Below are 14,964 nucleotides of genomic sequence, written 5' to 3'. Positions count from 1 at the left end.
GAGAGATTGCTAATCGAGCCAAGTAAAGGACCGGAAAAAAAAAATTTGATCAGTTCGTCTGTGCTAAGAAACAGGCCCATAAAAAAGATCTTTTATTTTGTTTTATTTATTTAGGAGGGGGGGGGGGGGGGGGGGGGGGGAATGCCTCCATTTCTCAGACATGTGAAGTATCATCTTCCATATATTATTGTGGGTGTTTTCTGGTTGGCCTTGGATTTGCATACAATTTCTTATTTCTAGGGCTCTGGGCCCTTCTTCAATCCTACATGTTCTAATTTTTATTATAATTCTCATTAAATTCTTATTCAAAACGGTCTATGGATTTTATCCCTAACGGCTGATAAATTTCACCTGTTGATATTTCGAAGTATCTTTGATAATTTATGTTTTTGTTTGCCTGGACAACGAGCACAATTTTTTCTCCTTTTGATTGTTGTAAATTAGCAATTGATTCCTTTTTTTTGTTTTTTGTTTACAGTCAAATGAGGCTAGAATAAGTCCAAGAGTCTACTAGTAGTCATGACCAATGGGCTAACAATTCGTTGTTAATCTTACAGTAAACTTGTGGTTTTTAAAAGGCTGATGAATATCAGACGGAAAATAATTAGGCCCACGAAGAAAAGGCAATCATGCAAATGGGTCCAGGCCCAGTTAGCACGGCCGACTAAGCTAATGCGGGGCTCAAGCCTAGTAAGCACGGTCCACTAAGCTTCATAGCATCATCCTTGTATTTATAATTTAATAAATCAGTAGACTTGTAATAGCTTATAAGAAAAAACTTTGAATAGCCTGTTATTCTTTTCTTTTGATAACTGTTAATGTCTGATATCAAACAGTCAAATAGAAGAATTGATTAAGTTGACAAAGATCCTCTAACCCTCCAAATGTCTGGTTCTAGAGTAAGCTGTTTTTCCATGCGCAAGTAGCAAATCGTAAGAGGGCGAGGTTGGGTTCCCCGGTTGTTCCTCTGACGATCAAGTCAGTGATTTACTTGAATGGAGAAGTGAAATGAACTACAGTAGTTTTTAAGCACAGTGAGTAGTTGTAAACATCTTACCTTATTATTAAAAATAAAATCCTTATTTATAGTGGTGGTAGAAGGGTAGAATAATAACTTCGACTGAGTATGAGATGACGGCCATGTTAGCCTCTGCTCGGCCGACGAGTGTAGGAGAGGTCACTTCGGTATTTAGTACGAAGCGATTGCGGGTGTGCGGTTCCGACGTGGTCTGATGTGTCATAAAGTGCCCATAAAGCATTTAATGACATTTATTGCTAGGTGATTGGTCACCAGTGCACGGGAGGAGGCTCGAGGCTAGAGGCATTTCGTCGCCTTTCCACTCGTCTGGTGGTCAAGAAACACCGCCTTTTGAGTCGCCTTCGCAAGGTGTCGGTCGATTAGTCGGTTGAGTGGAGTGATTAAGCAGTCGACTTAACCAGAGGTCGCATGTAACGCCTTTTGAAATATCGGCATGTAACGCCTTTCTAGTCATTGACACCAAACACTGTTTGAGTCGTCCTTGCAAGATGTCGATGTGTTGAGTCGACCGAATTGGGCTTTAAATTATCTTGAAGCGCTGACTCGATTACGTATAGTGTGGGACACTTGTCTGCCATTGATTGGAGATTATATTTCATCGCTAAAATGGCTATAACAATAACAATGTATGAGATCCTTGTTCTCTATTAACTATGACTTTATTAGCCACCCTTGTTTGATGCATTTTGTAATGTTGTTCGTACAGACCCTTGCATTTCTAGCCGTTTCTATAAGTTCTCAATAAAGTTACCGATGAAAAATAAAGTTTATGGTTTCAACTCATTACTCACAATGATGGTAATTTTCATTTTTTTCTTTTATGCTTTCAATTCATTGTTCACAGTGATGATAATTTTCTTTTGTCTTTTTTTTTCATTTCATTTCTCTCCAATCATTGACATCGTTATCATTTCTTCGTCGTGACTCGTAATACTCGTTTTGGTAAAGATTTATAAAAAAAAATGAGATTAAATGGAAAGATTACTTTTTTCTGGAAAAAATATAAAAAAGTTTTATCTACATAGTCTATCTGTTGGCGTTAAGGTTTGCATTAGTAATACTATTAGGTAATATTTATTTTAATCATTAATTCATTATACTTTTTTTATTTTTGAAAATAAAAATTATTTCTAATTTCTTTATAAATAAAAGGCTACATTGTAACTCATCTATTGAGAATGATTCGTAAACTCATTTTATTCCATTTAGATATGTTATTTTAACTCTTTATCTATTTTTTGTGTTTGACAGATTAAGAAGAGTTGATTCAATGCATATGTGTGCAAATTTGTGTTCAGAAATTCACTAGTTGCCTAGGATGAATATCTTAGCTAATATTATTGATTTGATACAGTGAAATTGTAGCATGGTAGCATGCTATCTCTCAACATTTTACTTCTGTTTACAATCAACTAGTTCTCTCGTGCACGCAAGGGGTGTATTACATAGTAAGCTTGTGCATAAAAAAATATTTTTTAACACCTTAACAATAAATACTAATATGAATAGATTTTTAAAAAAATATTACTAAAATCGATATAAAGTATCTTACTTCTGGAAAATGGAGAGAGTAGGGGAGTTATTAGGTAGTGGATGATACTTAGGGGATTTTTTTATAGAGTTTCTAATTTTGTCCTTCTAATTAGTTTCAATGTACAATAAATTGTTGAGGATATTTGTTAAAAAGTTTTTGAAAACTTGACACAAATAGGGGTTAAAAGTATGGCTTTTCTTAAATGATAGTACTAGATAGATTATGTTCTACCTTTACAACAAAAGGCAAAATAAATAGAAAATAAAAAGAAAAGAAAAGAAAAGAAGCAATGGCTCCTATTTGATTTTCACCTCTAACTTACCACTAATGGTAGGCAGCAATCAACAATGAAATCTGCAGTAATCCTTTACTTTTCTTTTATCTTCTTCTATAAGGGGTTGTTTAGTTCGCTCATTTTAAAGAAATGAGTACGTAGGAATATGAAATGCCTATAAAAATATTTCAAATTATTTCCTATTTTTATGTTTGGTTCAAATCGGGTTCATAGAAATAAGTTTTTATAAAGTGGGGAAAGTGGGAAAGTTTTACGGAAGCCCACATTCTTTTGATCTATAGCTTGTTTGACTAGCTAAAAAAACAAGAAAGTGCATTATAGGAAACACATTTCCTGTAATATTTTGCTTTCCTTGAGTACATTATAGGAAACACTATAATGTTTTGCTTTCTTTTATTTGAGTTTCTAAGGGGTTGTTTGGTTGGTTTCCTAAAAATCAAGAAAAGGAAAAAGGTACATGGAAATCAATAAAATATTATTTTCATCTATTTTCATCCCTAAAACTCACCACAATATCCAATAAAATATTATTTTTATCCCACAACTCATCTCATATCATCTCTTAAAAATAAACCAAACACAAGAAATGAGTCACATCATCCAACTCATCTCATCTCCATCACATCTCATCTTTAAAAATTACTCACATCATCCAATAATATGGCGACAACTCATCTTATCTCATTAACATTTTATTTTCTCCCATTTCCTCCAAAAAAAGTTAGGAAATCGATTTCCTAAGTGTGGGTCACATCATTCAATAATATAATGAGAACTCATCACATCTCATCTATTTTCTTATTTTTATGAAGAGAAAATTGCTTGGGGGAACCAAATTTAATTGGGTCATGCATCCCCACCCCCCAACTAGAGTCAACCACTTAGGGGCACATTGACCCAAGTTTTCATGCTTTTACACCCCAAACCTACTACCCAAGAAAATCAATTCCCAAATTACCCTTCTTCCCAACTTAAAACCCATTCATTTCCTCCTTAATCTGGTCCAAGACCTCCCCCTCCCCCTCCCCCACCACCGCGACGCCTGTCGCAATCTCATCCTCTTCCTCCGCCCTCCGCACCCGCATCGACCGAGTGGAGGAAGAACCCATCGCGCACCAGCAACCTCCGTCACGCGACGTCCGGCCTCGGCATCGCCCTCGTCACCTTCGGCATCTACCTCGTTGGCGAGGCCGCCTACAACCGCATCAACCGCTCTGATCCTCACTCCGGTCACTAAACAGCGGAAACCCTAACCAAAGGTCCAATCTTTAACTTCCAATCTCCCAATTTCTGAGATTTTTGTTTAAATCTAGGGTTTGATGGAGAATTTTGGGATTTGGGCTTGTTGGAAGATTAGATCACTGAAACTGTAGAATGTGGGATTTGGGCTTATTGGAAGATTAGATCACTGAAACTAGAGGATTTTAGATTGGTTGAAGAATTGGGTGTGTAGTGGATTATTATTTGAACAATTAAAATTTAAGAGACTTATTATGCATCCTCTCTTTGATGTTTATTGTTTGTGATTATATCGTCTATTTCAGCATTACTTGATTGATTTCTTGTTGATAGTTGAGCTAAGAAGGCTTGGGTTAGGGAGCCTGATCACTAACAAAAAGGGATTTGTGACTCGAATAATTAAACAAGAGTAATTCGTAGTTACGTGCTAGAGGAAATAGTGGCTAATGTTGTAGAAGAAGCATGGCGTGCTCTCGGCATCCGACAGCCCTTGGGTCAGTTCCATAGCATGCTCAATCTCAGCCTCATCGTGACCCCGCACGTGCCGGGGAGGATACTGTTCTACGAAGGACATAGGATGATAACAATAATAAGAAAAAAGATGATAATAATAATAATAAGAAGAAAGATGAACCCTTTAAGTTGATTTCTTGAGATGATGATAATAAGAACATGTAGATTTCTGTGTTTGTTAACAATGCATGAGGTTGGTTTTGTGTAACGAGTTGCAGATCAATGAAAATTTGAGATAATCCCCTTTTACGTTTGTGTCATATATGTGATATTTGGTATTCTGTGTGACTTATGCTGCTGTTATGTGATATTTTGAGTGATATATTCTGCTGTTATGTGATATTTTGGTATTCTGTGTGACTTATGTTACTGTTATGTGATATTTTGGTATTCAGTGTGACATATGCTATTTTTATGTGATATTTTGGTATTTTGTGTGACATATGTTGTTGTTATGTGATATTTTAGTATTCTGTGTGACATGATATGCTATTTTTATATGATATTTTTTTACATTCTATGTGATATATTCTCGTTACCAGTTATATATGCTGTAGTGTAAGTGTTATGTGATATTTTTACAGATATGATTGTGGCTTACATGCATATTTTTTCATCAAGGCGATCCTAGAGGGAAGGGAGACAATGAAAATTGAAGCCTTGCAAAGGGAGTCTGAGATGTTAGGAGTAGGACTTGCTGCTCAAATCATATGCGAATGTGGTGAATGGAAGAAGTTGAGATTGAAGTTAGATATTGGCGATCCAAAATATCTTTTGTACTTTGGGGGTAACGATTGATTGAGTGGAAGTATTAGACAAACACATGTAACTATTTTATTTGATGGATGTTGGATGTTTACTAGCTGTTTGTAAATGATAAAATGTGCATTTGTAATTTCTTGGTGATCTTTCTGGATGTGTACTTCATCTGTGGGTTGGAACTATAATTTCTTATACCATTCTAGATGTGTACTTCATCTGTGTGTCAAACAATAATTAACTACAAAGTACAGCCAAGTGTCACATATAAATGACAATTGTCACAAACAACAGCAAAATATCACAGAACACAGATAAGAGTCATATATAATAGAGTATTGCCACTTCAATTTATAATTCTCAACAAGATGAAGTACACATCTAGAAATATATATTTTAAGATAAAGTACACATCTAACGTTCATATATAATACGTTAACATCACATATGAGGTACGTTAACGTCACATATGAGGTCTCAATGTCACATGTAATACTCAAAAGTCACAAATCAGATCTAAATATCACATATAAGGTAGAACTGGCACATATAAGATTGAATTGTCACATATAACATTGAAATATCACATCAAATAGAGTACAAAATTGAGTATATGTGTGGGCTTAGATTGGCAATGAGGCAGATATGTGGGCTTAGATTGGAGAGGAGGAGGAAGAGGTTGAGAAGCCTTGATGAAATCTCTTCCAATGTGGTTATTAGTATAGTTAGTTTTGTGCAAATTTGTCATTTGGACGGTTAACAAAGTTCATCGGTTTGTAAAATTTGATAAGGAAATGGAAGTCAACTTGTTTACTTTTGCTATAAAGTTCTGTTTGTCCTTCATATGACAAGTCATCTTAGAATTGCTCCAGGTGTCCTTTTATGAAAGTCAACTTGCTTATGTGACATATGATAGTTTCATGTGACATATGACGGTTTCATGTCACATATGTTGTTTTTATGTGACATTTGTTATTTATACGTGACATTTGGGTGTTTATGACGGTTTCATGTCACATATGTTGTTTTTATGTGACATTTGTTATTTATACGTGACATTTGGGTGTTGTATGTGATATTTGATTGTTTCTTTTGACATTTGTTGTTTATACGCGATATTTGGGTGTTGTATGTAATATTTGGTTGTTTCTTGTGACATTTGTTGTTTATGCGTGACATTTGGGCGTTGTATGTGATAGGGTGTTGCTTGTGACATTTGCTGATTATACGTGACATTTGGGTGTCGTATGTGATATTTGGGCGTTGTTTGTGACATTTGCTGATTATACTTGACATTTGTGTGTTGTATGTGATATTTGATTATAATTTGTGATATTTAAGTGTTGCTTGTGACATTTATTATTTATATATGACATTTGGGTGTTGTATATGATATTTGGCTGTAATTTGTTGATAGTGAGAATGTGCTTATTTGTCACATGGCTGTAATTTGTTTATATGTGACACATGGCTGTAATTTGTTGTATGTGACATTTGGGTGTTGTTTGTGATATTTGGGTGTTGTTTGTGATATTTAGATGTTACTTGTGATATTTGTTGTTTATATCTGACATTTGGGTGTTGTATGTGATATTTGGATGTAATTTATTAATATTGAATGTGCTTATTTGTCACATGGCTGTAATTTGTTTATACGTGATACATGGCTATGATTTGTTGTATGTGATATTTAGATCTAATAGTCATTCCACATCCTCCTTTCCTCGTTGCCATGTGTTACGTATAAATAGATTCTCAAAAGTCACATATCTACCTCATTGCCTTCTCAACATCTACATATCACAAATCAGATCTTTTTTTTCTTCTTCTTTCTCCAAAATTGAGTACAAATCCTTTGTCATCTCCCCAAAATTGAGCTATTATTGTATCAAAATTATCCCCCAAATGATTTCAACCCATCAAATAGAGTATAACTTTTCTTGAATCTGCTTGATCTTCCCATTACTCTTCTTCTCCAAAAAGCTTCTAATAGTCATACTCTATTTGATGGGTCATGGAGAGCACTCTTGAAGTCTCACATTCTATAGCTGAAAAGAGGTTAAATCACACTGTAATATATAAAAATCACATAACAACAACATATGTTATGGATAATAAAAATATATCACACATAATGTAAAAATGTCACATAATAACAACATATGTCACACATAATACCAAAATATCACAGGAAACAAGTATATGTGACATACATGCAGCATATGCCACACAGAATGCATAAACGTCACATAAAAACAACATAAGTGACATGAAACCATCATATTTTACAAACAGATGAACTCTGATAACTGTCCAAACTTCAAATTTGCACAAAACCAGTAGTATTGTTAATTGAAAAGAACAAATTAAGAGCATACAAGATTACAACAAATTAAGAGCATACAAGAGCATACAAGATTGCAAAGAACAAATTAAGAGCATACAAGATTACAACAATATTGTCAATTTGTACAAAACTAGCCTTCCATTTCAAAAGAGATTCATCTTCAACCCCGAGCTCACCAGCTGGAAGCTCGATCCTCAGCCTTCGAATCTCCTTAAAGTTCTTCAAGACCTCGGTCGGCGAATGATGCGAAACTTCCGACGAAACTAGAGAGCAAGCCGACGATGAAGCTTCCACAGATCTCTTATTCAAGATCTGACCTAGGGCTTGGATAGGCTTGACGATGCCTCCAAGGATGAGGCGAGTGAGATTCGAGATGACGCTGCTTGTCTTATCGCTGTTGCCTCCTCCGACGGTGGAAGGCAAAAGGAGGAGGCGGACGGAGCCGAGGAGGGGGTCGGGGAGGAGGGGGAAGGGGGAAGGAGGAGGATGAGAGGAGGAGGGGGAAGGTGGTGGAGGGAGAGGTCTTGGGCCAGATTAGGGCTAGCTTGAGAAAGGAATTGGGTTTTAAATGGGGAAGAAGGGTAAATTGGGAAGGGATTTCTTGGGCAATGGGAGAATGGGGTTGGTTGCACTAATATTTCAAATTAAGGGTTTGGGGGTTATAGTTTTGGGGCTGGGGAGGAGGATACATGAGCTAACTATTTTTGGTTCCTCCAAGCAGTTTTCCATTTTATGAATGAACCAAATACAAGAAAAGAACCTATTACAGGAAATATGTTTCTTATAATTTATTTCTTTATTTTTTTAGCCAACCAAACAACCTCAAAACACATTTTCTTAAAAAAATCACCCAAATCATCCAATAATAATATGACAACTCATCTCTCATTCTTTGATTTCCTTCTTTTTTTAGCCAACCAAACAATCTCAAAATAATTTTTCTTATAAATATGTTTCATATTATTTGATTTTCCTTTTTTAGGCAAACAAACAGCCCCTAATTTAAAATTAGAAAGGAGGAATATGATGTGACACATTCTTACTGGTTGATTTGACCTTAGTTTAAGAAAAACTATTTCATGACTTTTCGGAAGGAAATTACTTGAAAACCTCTTTTGAGGTTTCTTTGTGAGACCTACTCTTTTTAATGTTTGTGGATTTTATGGAAAGTTTTTTTCCTTAGTTTTTTTATTGCTGACCCCTTTTCTTTGTTTCTTCTTCTCATAATTAAAAATTGTATCATCATATTTCTATAAATGTTCCTTTTCCATTTTTTTACTCAAGAACTAAACACAAGAATTAAAAGAAAAGCATTACATCATTTTTTTATTTCTGTTTAAAAAAATGTTAGAAAGACATGAAAAAGTTTTTTTTAAGATCCATTTTCCCACTTCCCGTCTTCAACCATTTGAACCGAACAGGCCAACTCAACTTACCATATCTGGTTAAAAAGTTGCAGGCCGCCAAAACTTATGAAGAAAGCGAGAGAGTCAACGTCAACAGTTCTCTCCTTAAAAAAATGAGTTAAAAATAATTAAATCTCAACTAATCCAGTACTATTCAATTGAATGAAATGTAATTTTTAAAAAAAAATCTTAGAAGCGTGTGAAGGAAGTAACACCTTTAAATAACACCCCAACTCCGGGGAAGAAAAGAAGAAGAAATAAACAGTCTACAGAAGGCACGAGCTTGAAGAAACTGATTAGTGGGAGAGTGGACACGTGGGAATATATTGACCTCGTATGTCGTGATAATTACGGATTCGGCTTTGTTAATGCATCGCATGTGCAAGGGCTTGAGATTACCGCTAATTAGTCGGATGGTTAATCTCACTTTAATCAGCAGTTTTAAGTTACGATGCTCTCAATCACTTAGTCATTTAAGGAAAATCTCTTATTAAAGTTAACCAAATCGGCGAACATTGTGACACTGGTCAAAAAGAACGATTTTCTTAAACTAGATTTGATCAACGTGATTGTTTATGACACATTGACACGTTGGGTTGATTTGATGTGTCACCTTTATCAAGTTGCTTGCATCAAATTGTGACCGAGTTTAGCTTGAATTTATTTTAACTTTTTTAATTTAATTTAATTTAATTTTTGTTTGGGTGAGTAATTAATAGATATTAGAGGTGTGCAAATGAAAAAGGATGGGGAAAAGGTTTTAATCTATTTCTCTCGGATCCTCGCTAATCTCATTACTCATTCTCTCTCTAAAATCAATTGTAAAATTATTGCATAACTTTGGATATCTTCAATGTAATTGTAACGCGCATGAGCCAAGTAATTCAAACGATGACATTGTATTTTCTCTCTCTTTAATTAGTTGCGTATGGTTAGATATACTTTGTTGTTAGTGTTGGAACAGGGGCGTAAGACTAGAGAGCTTGGGGGTGGGGATAAAGGGTTGATACATTTTTCTGACAAGACTCTGAAAATGCAACGGCAATATAATAAGTGGAAATTTTTAAAAACCCAATACATGAACACATGAGATTTTTATAGTAGGTCAGAATAAAATCTTACATCTACTCTTCCTTCTTGTGGAAGGTCTTCCTCACTGTGATCAAAGTTCACCTAAATCACAATATGATTTAGTAGGTTTCAAAGACCGCACCCAAAAATTTACCCAAACTCGTCATCTAATCTAATTCTTCACAATGACCGGAAGAAACATAGTGTCACGCCTCGGGTCCACAGGCCCTGTTGGAGCGTGCAAGCCGTTGGACCCACAGTGTCACACCCCAGGCCCATAAGTCATGTTATCGCGTGCAAGCCGTGGGACCCACAGAGAGCAACTTGATGTTGGCCGACATCTACTTGCCAAAATGCTAGCACTTAGTTGCCTTTGAGTCTTGGCTTTTTTTATTTAAACAACAAAATTTTCTTCACACTAGTCCATATGGAACTAAAGTGTGGGGGTATCACTATCACCCCCACCTTACAAAGACGATGTCCACTTCATCGCGACATGACAATTGGCACATCCCAGTATCACTACTAGGCGATGTGGATTCTAGAGGTGTTTCGTACAGATTCTAGAGGTGTCTCTCACCGCTTCCACGCGATGTAACACTTAGCCTTGTATAACACTTAGCTCCACACTTTTGGCTGGCAACTGCTTTAATACCATTTGTCAGGCCCCGGGATCACAGGCCCGTTGGCGCGTGCAAGCCGTGGGACCCACCAAGAGTAACTCGATGTTGGCTAACATCTACTTGCCAAAATGCTAGCACTTAGTTACCCTTGAGCCTTGGCTTTTTCTCTATTTAAACAATAAAATTTTCTTCCCACTAGTCAATATGGGACTAAAGTATGGGGGTATCACACACAGAGAGCAACTTAATGTTGGCTAACATCTACTTGCTAAAATGCTAGCATTTAGTTACCCTTGAGTCTTGGTTTTTTCTCTATTTAAACCAGAAAATTTTCTTCTCACTAATCCATATGAGACTAAAGTGTGGGGATATCACAACTATCCCTATTTGGCCCAACCATCAACTATCCCAGCTTGAGTATGTTGTCAAACTCGTAAGTTCAAAATACAACTAACAAAAATAATTAAATAGCAAAAAATTCTTACAGTCCTTTATCAAATCGTTCTTTAAATGAAGATGAAACTCCGCGAAGAAGCGGTCTAGCAATGTAACCATAGGACACTCCTTCTTGCTGAATCAAACTACGACGAAAAGCACGCTGAGAAAAAGCTAAACGAGACTCAGAGGATGTTATCAACTCTCTCTCAAACCCTAGAATAAAGATCTCTCCTTTTGTGTATTTGCCTCCTTGAATTTCACTGTTAATTATGATCTTTGACTCCTTTTAAATAGACTTTGATAGGACATGAAAGAGATACCTAAATCTGAGTGCAAATAGGAGATCAAAGGGGTCGATGAACGACTGATATTACATCTTAAAAACTACCAAATTTCGTCATAACCAAAGATGGTGGATCACGGTCGTTGATGGTCCTTTGGTGATCATTGATGTTTCAACTGTAGGCATCCATAATGCTGATTCTGATTTCTGAATTTCTTTTATTGTCTTCTATATCCATCAATGGTTCTCTATAACCATCAATGGGTAGCTATAGACCATTAATGGTTCCAACTTATATTTCTATTTTTCTCTAATTGGCTCTTGTAACCATCAATGAGATACTGCCCATTGATGGTTGCCTCTTGACCATCGATGTTTCGAAAGGCCAAAATCAATGTTCATGTTGATTTTTATATCGTTTCAACCCGCATCTTGCTCGTATATATTTATACCTAAAATACATTATCTCACAAAACATATCAGTAGTAAATGAGAGTTTGTTATTATTTGAATAAGATATATTGTATAAATAACATTCTAACAATCTCATATGAACAACGTTCTAACAATTTCCCCCTTTTGATAATAACAAAACTTGAAATTTAAAACACAAAATATTTAACATAGTGAGATATATATTCAGTACAAAATAAGCACATAACACGTTTTATGCAAAAGATATATAATACGCAAAGCTTACCCTATAAATTTGCACACATGAAAGTATAAATGTGTACATGCTTTTCAAAAACTCCCCTTGAAACAGACTATCGAGCGTTTAAAAATTTTCAAATCCAAAAATCAATTTGAAAAATTGTTATAAAACATAAACACTCATGAAATATTTTGAAATTTCACCTCCCCCACTTTGTTAGTAGAAAAATAAAAACATATCAAGGATATGCAATATATTTGAGAATTTAGATAAAAAATTATCTAAAGGTGAAAGGAAGAGAAATACTACTGGTTCACAAATTTTTTTATAGAAAATATCACAAGACATACACATATAACTTCAAAATACACACACCACTATTAGAAGTCATATTAAAAATTCACATATAAACTATGAAGATATCGATGAATAGTTTGTAAAGAAACGATAAACGTAATTATATTAGTTCATAAAATAAATTCAGATATATCTTATCTAGTTTGAGCCTTTTTTCTATAAAAACTTAAATTATCTCAACTTTAGAAAAGGTCCAAAATCTTGATCTTTCACCTCGACCACATAAGAATTTTTAAGAGGAAGAATGATAGTGTTTGGAGGACCGTGTACACCATCTCTAAATATGAGAAATATTTAGCGTAGAATGGATACCCTTGAGATATTGCATATTTATATCTACGAGTGTGGGTCTTTGACCATCTTTTAACAAATACACTTAATTTTCATGTGGATTTATAGAATGTGGATCTTTGATCATCTTTTTTACGAATACATTCTTTTTACTTAATATTTTATAGCACATATATACTTTGTACATATATAGAAATTTTGGTACTGTATTCAAAAATAGATTGAGCTCAACCCATTTGATATATCACAAAAACACTTTATGAATAACACATAAAATATTTATTCTTATTTTCACAATACTAAACATGATAAATATAATACTTAGGTGTGAAAAGTAATATGAAACATACCGTCAACCATTGTGTTTATCAATCATATATGTATAACTTTGTGTGCATATATAGCGTATATATATATGTGTGCGATAAATATGTAAACCAATATGATAAACTCATGTCTATATATCAACAGATAACCTTATTTGAGTATATATCGTAAAAGCATGTATATAGGCATTGTCCAATTTTTTATTTAAAAAAATAAAAAAGAAAGAATTTTTTATTTCATTTTTGATATACAAAATAACCAAAAATCAAGAAAAACTCTAATAAAATCTAAAAAAATTTATGTACATACAATAGGTCAGGTAATGACCAAATCAAAAGATAATATGCCTAAATTTTGTCTCAACCTAGTGAAACGATCATCAGACAAAGGTTTTGTAAAAATATTTAACATGTCTAGCTTCATTCACATTCTTTGGCTCAATTTTAAATATAAAATTAACATAAGTACATAATTCACCAAGAAAGAAATATGAACGTTTACCTTCACTTACCTTCGCAGTAGCCATTAAGCAAAAGTAGTCGATCAAAGTGAGAGCTAGTCTAGTTCATGGCCGTGGGACTAGGTTGCCCGGCTTGCAGAGGTCTTATAGGTATAGTCAAGGTACAAACTTTTCTAACCTAAAAATTTATTTTGGTGGCCTTAAGATCTTTACTTTCAGCCTTTGACTAATGACATAGTCGAGCTTCTTTCTATCGGGCGTGATATTTGCCTTCATGAGCGGGTGGTTGATGATTTCTTTTAGGAGGAGTTCTTAAAGATGACATTTCTAAACTCTGTACTTCAGTTGTCTGTGATATTTGAGAATTTGGCAAGTCTTTAGAATATTCTTTTATTTCCTCATGCTTGTCTTTTGTATCTCTTTGTGTCTCATTTTCTTCTTCAACCGGAGTTCTTTCTTGTTCTCCTTATGTGTTTGGTTCCAAAACGAACTTATCATCACCCCTGTCAACAACAATACTCATATTGTTAGATTCATCGAATTTAACATATATTGCTAAAAAAAGTAGTTCTTTGTTATAAACTCTATAAACTTTGCTACAATAAGAGTAACCCAAAAATATACACTCAACAACTTTAGAATTAAATTTTCCTAATCGATCTTTTGCATTTAACAAATAGCATTTACAAACAAAGATACGAAGGTATGAAATATTTAGGGGCTTCTTGATAATAAAACTTATAAGAAGTCTTATTTAGTATAGGTCAAAGGTAAGCCCTATTACTCATATAGCATACTGTATTAACTGTCTCAGCCCAAAAGTGCTTAGGCAACTTATACTCATTTAACATGATTTTAGTCGTCTCTTGTAAAGTTTGATTCTTATTCTTGATAACTCCATTTTGTTGTAGAGTTCAAGGAGATAAATACTCATGAGTGATACTTTAATTAACACAAAAATCTTCAAAAATTTTATTTTCAAACTTCCCTCCATGATCAGACTGAATAGTACAAATGAGAAGCTCTTTTCTTTTCAACTCTTATCGAATTTTTTTAAAGATTTTAAAGCACTTACTCTTTTTGGCTAGAAACATGACCCATGAATTTAAAGTAATCATCAATCACAACTAAATTATAACTCTTATCTCTCAAACTCTATGTAAAAACAGCTCCAAATAAATCCAAGTAAAGTAATTGTAAGGGTTTAGAAGAGCTCACCTGATTCTTCAAGCTCTAAGAAGATTTTATGAACTTACATTTGATTAAGCCTCACATAAACTTTCATTCTTAAAATTAGTCATAGACAAACCTCTAACCATCTCTTTGT

The sequence above is a fragment of the Asparagus officinalis genome, chromosome 7, assembly GCF_001876935.1.
Source record: "Asparagus officinalis chromosome 7, Aspof.V1, whole genome shotgun sequence".
Lineage (NCBI taxonomy): Eukaryota > Viridiplantae > Streptophyta > Magnoliopsida > Asparagales > Asparagaceae > Asparagus > Asparagus officinalis.
Note: the sequence above shows the minus strand (reverse complement) of the source record.